Genomic DNA, 8,952 nt, shown 5'->3' on the forward strand with positions numbered 1-8,952 from the left:
AGCACCTGTCATATAAACCAAAATAAAGTGTCTCACACGAGGTAAAATAAACTGCTCCAAATGACTTCACCTTTAAAATAAGTAAGACACACATTGACTTTTGAAGAATTTGACTTTCAAGGAAGTCATATACAGTAAATTCTACACACAAGGAAAATAAGTATGCTCTATGAACATTAAAACTAACGCATCTTTCCAAAAGACTTATTTTAAAAATCTGGTAAAATAGAATGGTGAACTTTTAGAATTTTAGAGTCATCCGGTGTAGGTATTTGGTTCAACTAAGATTTATTTGCTTAAAAATACAACATATTTCATAAGATAAGGAAATAAGATTGGATACTGCTCTGTCACAAACAGTGTAGACTCAAAAGTAATACCAGCTTAAATAGCAAAAATATTTTAAGCTTTCTATGACAGATAAATATATAATATGAGTGAAGAATACATGCTAATATTTTATGTGGAGCTGAGCAAAGTATTTTCATTATAGTGTTTTAATGTCATCTCTAAGACTGACTTCAAAGAAGGGTCATTCTTCAGGCTCACAAAGCTTGAAATATATATATTTATGATATAGACATCTATTTGGAAGTTTCCTTTTTCTTGTACAAATTATAACAGTTTTTTTTCCTCGAAGACATACATATTAAAATACCCCTAAATGTATTTTCCAGGGTATAAAACAGACCCCTTTGTTGGACTAATGGGCAAAAGAGCTTTAAATGCTGGTATGTATAAATCATGGTGGAAAATAAAAAGTATCTTAAATCTACTTCTATTACTTTCTTCCTAAGGCATAGTTTTCAGGTTATTAAAAAAGGAATAATAGATTATCAGTGAATATTTACAGTAGTAAAAACCTGATTTCAATACCTCTAGCCAAGAATATAGGTGATTAAACCATAATATCACCACACTGTCCATCTAGCTTTCTCAAACAGGTGCTGCCCCATTTTTCGCCATTACCTAACCTGAATCTTTGGGTTAGTCTTTGCCTTAGATCTGTTAAGTAAGTCAAACTCACCCTTACTAAATTTAAAGAGAGAAGGTACATTTAAAAAAAATTTTAGACTAATCTGCACTTATTACCAACATACTTTGTAAGTTTGCAAGATATTGTATCTGGCCGTCTTCCAACAAATACATGATAAATAAATCAACATCCATTTATATGAATCTTGTAGAGTTATAAAAGCTCAGAATCTAAATGTTCTAATGGATGGTGGAGAGTAAAATGTTCCATTCTAGTGCATTCAAACGGGTCCGTGATTAAGTGATCCAAGAGTGTTATAAATAATGTTTGGTTATAAAACTTTTAGAGAGAACGGATGTCACAGCCCTCCCCCTCATAACCCATTTTAATTCTAAATAGTTCTTTCAATTGATATGAAGGCTGCATCTTTCCATTCTACTTTTTAGTTTCCAACTTCTATGTAAATGCATATGTTTCTGAGCATATCTAAAAACCTTTATTTCTTAACTTAAGTGGGCCCTGTATCTTTTTCATAGAGGGTCCTTGAATTCTTCTCTTCTGAACACTTGCTACATTCTAAAGAGCAAAAATTGCTTTTAGTTGTAAACTGGACTTCTCAAGTGTTTTCCTTGGTCTAGAGAAACAAAGAGGATATAATTTTATAATAGGAAATATCACAGTTTACTAAATAGTAGGCAGAAGAACCCAAATGTAATATGTAAAAATACATTGAAGAATTGAGACAACCCAGATGTTGAATTGCTACAGCTTTCCCAAACAGAGCTTGATAATTTAGGAAACACTGGGGAGACTAAATTATTTGCATAGCTTCTTGGTTTTGCTGTAATTATAACGAAATAATCTCCAAGTAAAATGAATGACCAGAGAAAGACATTAAGAAATTTAAAATATCCATTTACCATTCAAGAGATTCCTCACTTTTCCCAGTAAAGATTATTTATGAATAGAAAAGCTAAACTGATCACACAGCCCTCTTTTAGGTATTTTTATAATACATCAGCCTTTTATTATTATTATTTAGCCTTTTAAAATTAAGCCAATGCTGTATGATAATTGGATTTTCATCCCCTGATACAGCATTGTGTTGGCACTGCTTCAGTCAATTCTTAGGTAACTTGCTGGATTTTAAATACCTTCGATGTTATCCTTAGAGGATTATGTGCTTTCTTTCATTCAAAGATACAGTATCTTTATACTGGCTTTTTGTTAAGTGCATTTGAGTTGAAAAACCCTTAGCAATTAGATTTTTCTTTATTTTACCTTCAGTGAATATAGAATTCAAATAATAGCCATCTAATTAATTAGAAAGTAATGAACAGCTGTTTTACTCATATAAAAGATTCCTGCCTCCTCGAAAATATATAACTGAAATATGCCAGCTTAATTAATAATTATCTGGAACTGATTGCAAAAATAATGCATCGTATTATTTACATCGCTTCTCTTCTTTCTAAATTTAGATACTATCTTTTTCCTTGTTTAACAGTAGTTTGGGGACTGCTCAGATTTAAGTTTTATAGAAGTTATTATCAGTGTGCCTAAAGGAAAACTTGGAACTGTGTTTACTAACACATACTCTCCTCTAGCTTTTGAAATGGAATACAAATTTAAAACACACTGCTTTTTATTTGTAGCCGAAGTAGACATTACCTTATATGACTGTGGCCTACTGGATAATCATATGAATCACAAACCATTTTCAGTTTGATTCAGACTTTAGAACATACTTAACTTTATAAATAATATAATGTGCAATTTAGGAAGGATCACATGCTATTAATGTAATTGAAGGCATAGTATAATTATAGCTAATAATAAATAGAAGTATAATCATGAATCAGATTCCACTTATGATTAAATCTTTGTTCCCTCATTTTAGTTCAGGAAATATAAAAGAAGAAAGTGGGTGAAAAACACAATCCAGAGTTAAGCAGGAAGCGTTTCACATACTCAGCTGAGCCATGGTTATCGTAAAGTCTGGCTCTGCTGTTGGCCTTTTTGAACCCCTTTAACAACCTCAAGAAATCTAAACCCCTCCTTTCAAGGAAGCCTTCATCTGCTAGTACTCACACAAAATTTTACTTATGGTTTCAGAGGGGTCAAGGCCCAAGCAAAAACTTCTTCCAGTCAAAAGGATTTTATGTCCCAACTAATTCTCTAATCTTGCCTTTATACAGGGCATCCTGAGTTTTAAAAAGCATAGTCGTCTCACTGCACTGTGTATCTAAATATATAAAGTGTTTGAAATTGTTCATGATAAAATATAATTTGGCAACTTTTTTTGTGCTGATAGCCAAGTACTGAAATTAGTTGATAATTATGTGTTAAGCACCTTTGTAATCAGTAAGTTTTCTGGCCATAAGGGTTCTGGGGAGGTAAGTTCAACTGTGTTGTTTCTAATGGCACAATTGACCTACCTATAGAGCATGAGGAGCCCTGGTGAGTTGTGGTTACATGTTGGGCTGCTAACCTCAAGGTCAAAGCTATCTGCAGCTATCTGCAGCTCCTCTGGAGAAAGAGGAGGATTTTTACTTCGCAAAGATTTACAGTCTCAGAGACCCACAAGGGCAGTTCTACCCTGTCCTAGAGGGTCACTGTGCATCTGAATCAACTCCATGGCAGTGAGTTTGAATAACAGAGCAGGGAAAAAAGGAGGCGGAGGCGGTGAGGGGAACCCAGCTAGTGCAGTAGTTAGAGGGCTCATCTGCTAATCAAAAAGTTGGTCACTTGAACCTACCAGCCTTTCCATGGGGAAAAGATGCAGCAGTGGCTTCTGGAAAGACTGCAGCCTTAGAAACCCTGTGGAGCGGTTCTGCGCTGGCGTAGAGGATTTCTAAGAGGTGCAAGGACCTGGTCAGCTAAAGGGTCTTTCAAGGCAGGCGTGGAGAAACCCCCGCTCATGAAATTGTTAAGCCCTCTGCTAATAACTGAAAGGCAGTGGTTCAAACCCACGTGCAGCTCCCCAGGGAGAAAGGAAGTGGCCATCTGTGCCGGTAAAGATGACAACTAGGGAAACCCTATGGGCAGTTCCGGTCTGCCCTCTAAGACAGAGAAGATTCAGACTTGACTCCATTAGGGCATGCAGAGAGAATGAGGCTCTCGTTAGCCTCCAGACCAGTTCACCTGGGGAGATGCCCCAAAGAGAAGAGAGGATACCTTTCCACCAGCAGGGGCTCTAGAACAGGGGCCAACAAACTTTTTTCTGTAAAAATAGTAAAAAGTTTAGGCTTTCTGGTCTTGGCAGTCTCTGTAGCAACGACTCAAATCTGCTCTTTTAACACCAAAGCAGTCATAGGCACCATGGAGGTTGCCGTGTTCTGATAACACTGTAGTTACACAGACAGGGGCTAGGTTTGACCCAGGGCCTGGAGTTGGTGAACCCCATCCTAAACTAAAAACCCCACAGTTTGTGTTCGTCCTTCTGCTTGGCATCTTCCTTTCCCTAATTCGCTGTGGGCGTCTGCTTGAGAATCGGCGGGGCACTCAGCTATGGAAATAAGCATTTAGGGCCCTCGGGGTATGAGAGGGAATCAAAGTAACTGGGCGCTGTGGTTAGGGCAGTTCCAGTCTGGATGGAGACTGAGGCAGGATTGGAAGATAAACCTCTTAGAAAACCATTTACAGAGGGCGAAAGTCATTATGAGGTAGAGTAAACTACTGTATGCCTTTGTCTTTATTTGTTTGATTTAGTGCCTTCTCTTGACAAAGCAAAAACAAAAACTTGACCCTCTCTGTTTTCAGCAGCTTTCGAGAGGAGCGCAATGCAGAATTATGAACGAAGACGTAAATAACCCCCTAGCATATTATGCATTGGGCTTGATTTGTGCCAATGGCCAGTGAAAGGTAAAATGAGAAAATTAAATATTTATTTAATAATAACTATTATTTGAGTTGAAAACTCAGAAAGTGTTTATTTTTCATATTGTGCCAACACGTGTTGTACAGATGTGTCCTGGTTCTAATGTGAGCTAGAAATCAGTGGTAATTTCCCCACGAAGCACAGTAAACAATACAGTTCTGAAGCCTGTCAAGGACATAGTCGCCCACGAAAGAAACCATCAGGGTTTGTCGGGCTTTCTTTGGAAGCAGTCAAGTCAGCTACTGATGAAAGGGAAGGAAACTTCCAGATAGTCCTGTGCACCCCGTCTTTGTTACACGCTGACCATGTAATATGATTTTCGTATCAAACTACATTTGTATCCCTGAAGCATGTTCCATGTTTTATGACCATATACAGATGTTTTAAAAAGTTACAATGTGGTACTAAAGCTTTATTTCATTGTATGGTGTGTTGTGATCGTTTTAAATAAAAGAAAAAATATCTTGAATGCTGTCATCTTCTTTCATAACATTTAGGTTAACTCATTGACCTCTCTTTCAGTGAACGAAATAGCATTTGCAAAACTAAATGCTAACAACACATAAAGCCACTACATATCTATTTCTTAATATCTATAATGTATAATATCAGCCTCAGTTTCCTGCTGTTGCTGTCCCTGTCCCTCCCCCTGCCTGCCTCCCTCTTCCTGTCTTCATCTCTGTGTCATACACAAACACACACAGTTATTTCATAAGTCATATGACACATGCTACATCCACGGAGCAAACGACTACATCCTAGATCCAAGACGCTAACTCTGTATACATATGCCTATGATTTCCTTTGACAAAGAGAACAGTTGCCTCTTTAAAGAGGCATTTCCCTGGTGACACCCTTGTGGCGTAAAACAGCACCCTACTATCCCTACCTTACTTGGCACCTGCCGAGTCTCACTAGAGATCCCCAACCAAACTCCCGCAGAGGTCACTGTGGGATGCAGAAAGGGTCTCTCAGGTGTCACGCTGGCATCCAGAGGTCAGCTGCTCAGAGGTATTTTCCTTGAGACCATTCAGCCATATAGAGCAATTAGACTCTATTGTCTGTCCCACCACAGGTGGGGCTCACACCCTACTGATAAGGATAGGGATTGCTTCCCTGAAGGGGAGCCCAGAGACAAGGGTTAGCCCACTCAAGGATGACCAAGGTTAGGCTGCCATCTTGAGTCTAGGGTCTGCCCATCTTGTCACATGTGTACCCCTAAGCCCTCCCCTTCCTTTTATGTGTACACCCCTAACTCATCCCTTTCCTGTGATGTATGTGGTTACCTGTAATCAGGGAAAGTACACATAAGCCTTGGTTAGAAATATATTGGGACTTCTCCCCTCTCCTCCTCCCTGTCTCTGCGCACCTGGTGCTGAGATCGTAGCCATCTTGGAGGTGAGCATGCTACCATGAAATGTGTCTGACTCCTTTATTTTACTTTCTCTTCTATCTCTCCTACCTTCTATGACTTTGCTGTGATCTTTATATATTATCGCCCTGCAATTGCACCTGTGGACCCCCACGATTGTTAGAGGCTGGCTACTCTACAGGTCCGAGCTGATACCAAAAGATGAGGGCCGAATAATGCAGCCTCACCCCCTGACTAAGACAAGATCCCTTTTCCCAAATTTCTAAGGCACGCTGGTGACTCCCTGGTATTCATGACATTCTCCAGCAGAAGAGTGTTATATAAATGATTATTATATAATCTTATATGTTATCACAAAGGATATGTTAAATGAGTCCATTTTCAGGCTAGTTAGTATGGTTCAAACAACAACACATCTGGTTTTCACAAAGGAAAACGAGCAAATAGAGAGAGAACATCTTATTTCAAATCGAGCACATGCTGAAATCTTCCCCTTTGCAACCAAATCATCATTTCTGATAAAAAGGCATAAAGAAAGGCAAGGGATAAGACGTTCTGTATTTACTTACGGGGATAGATTGATAGGTGGGCGTCCTTGAAGTGGTTTTTAAATTGCATAGAGAGTTGAAATATTAACAAGGAGTGAAATGGGACATTTCAAGAGGTGAATTAACAAGGGACGAGCACTATTCAGTGAACAGAAACTCGGTGAATTTGACATGGACTAGTGCATCCTGTTCATCAATGTTGAAATCATTTGTGGGACAAGACAGCCAACGCATGCATACTTCAACCCTTATATCTTTGAGATGCCTGGTTTTTAAAAGGCTTCAATAAACTTCTTTTCCTTATTGCACAAAACATGTAGGTATTACAAATTATATAATTATGAGCAAACTGAAGGAAATCAGAATCATCATCCAGAGCCCCCTATAACAGTAAGAACATTCTTTCTGAATAATAATATCCATGTGAACGAATAATAGACAACATTCCATATACATACTTAATCTACCCAAGAGCAATATTATCCTGATCAGTTGTGTTGTTATAGTTATTTACAGATGAGATGAGATGTAACAATTAGAGAGGAGTAAGGATTGGAAAGAAATAATTGAGAAGAAAATAAAATAAATTCTAGAAATCAAATGGACTAAACAAACCACTGATACAACAGAATAGTATACCGTGACTTTAAATTATGATGTACTTAATATGGAACAACATACACAATGTGTTAGACATGAAGTTTTTCTATATTTTATATCATGTATGTATCTTAAACATAGATATGCAACTGAAAGAATAAAGTCCTGGGTTTTAGATTTGAATATAACTCCATCACTGAATAGCCATGTGGCGCTAACCTGTCCTCTGGGTTTCGAATAATGATGTTGTCCACTGCGTGTACTGGACTTAGGTGAGGATTATGGGAAAGGGCGAAGGTAAATCTCTGTCCACAGTCTGCTGCACTCCATGTTGTATCACCCTGAGCTGTTGTCATTGTTCACTGCTCGCCTGAGAACCAGAGACAAAATTGGCTCTGTCTACCAGTCACTAGAATGTTTTTATCATTGGCAGCACACGAAGCAGCAGCAGTGTGGAGGCGGATTTTTACTACCGGTATTTGCCTCGCAAATCTCTGACTGCTTCACAGAGCGTGTGGCGCTGTGTGCTGTTCATTCCAACACTAGATAACCCCCAATGTCCCTTCCAGCTTTGAGAATCTGGGAATCGTGGCACAGTGCTGCATAAAAAGCACATGGGCTCATTTTCTCTCCAGGCCCCAAAATCCAGCCAAAGCATGAGCAGGGAAAGGCAAGCAAAACTTCAACTTTAAATTTGCCCTTGACACAATGGATGGATGTAAGGATTATGATAAGAGTTGTATGAGCTCCCAATAAAATGATTTTTTTTAAAAGTTTGTCCTTAGGAGAGATGTATTCTTACATCTCCTCTGTTGGCCTATTTCCTTTAACCAAAATAAGGTTTCCTACTCCAAATTCTTGCTTAAATATTTTACTTGTTTTTGAAGTGGCAGAAGCACCAATTTATATCAGTATGTGGGAGACACTCATTGATTGTACTGTGAAAGAAGTCTCTCTGTCCATGCAGGAGACCCCGTATTGATTCCCAGCCATCACCCATCTGACAGTGGAATCCTGTGTGTTGTTTTGAGGCTGAAGAAGTTTCTGTCCATTTTCCAGACTAAGAAGAAAGACCATCTGCTTCTTAAAGTTAGCCAGTGAACACCCTGTGAACCACAAGGATATGGGGATGCTATGACACCAAGCAGGATTAGGTCCTGTTGCCCATACGGTCGCCCTAAGTCAAGGACCCACGCCATGGTAGCTAACAACATTTCATTATGTTTCTTGGGAACTTTATGATTTGGGTCAGGGTCTAGTGGGGGAAACCTGTTGGTACGCAGAGCTGAATAATTGAAAGGAGAGTTTAATAAAAGAAGTAATTATGAAAGTGTAAAAATAAGATAGGGAAACCATCATTGAAATGTGGTTCTTGGCGAGTCCTGCCACCCTTAGGTCTGAAGACAGGCTGAGGAAGGGAGAGTAGCAGCTGTGTGCTCAGGAGCACCAGGCAGCCTGGGCTTCCCTTGAAGAACAGCCAACCCAAGGTCATTGGAATGGGCTGGGAGAAGGAAAGCGGGGAGAGGCCCTTTTATTCCCAACCTCACTATCCGCCTGCTCTGTGCTCACCCGCCGG

At 39.1% G+C, this 8,952-nt stretch overlaps 1 non-coding gene across 2 annotated transcripts in view; it reads left to right on the forward strand.

The window, feature by feature from the left end:
- The window catches only part of LOC101658456, a 7,653-nt gene extending 2,328 nt beyond the window's left edge, over window positions 1-5,325 (forward strand). For both annotated transcript variants that reach the window (XR_006679974.1, XR_006679975.1), the window contains one exon: window positions 4,739-5,325. This is a non-coding gene — a transcript (uncharacterized LOC101658456). The remainder of the gene's footprint in view (window positions 1-4,738) is intronic.
- The last annotated feature ends 3,627 nt before the right edge of the window (window positions 5,326-8,952 follow it).

This window comes from Echinops telfairi, unplaced genomic scaffold (assembly GCF_000313985.2).
Source record: "Echinops telfairi isolate 266 unplaced genomic scaffold, ASM31398v2 ScPeMD7_23;HRSCAF=83, whole genome shotgun sequence".
NCBI lineage: Eukaryota > Metazoa > Chordata > Mammalia > Afrosoricida > Tenrecidae > Echinops > Echinops telfairi.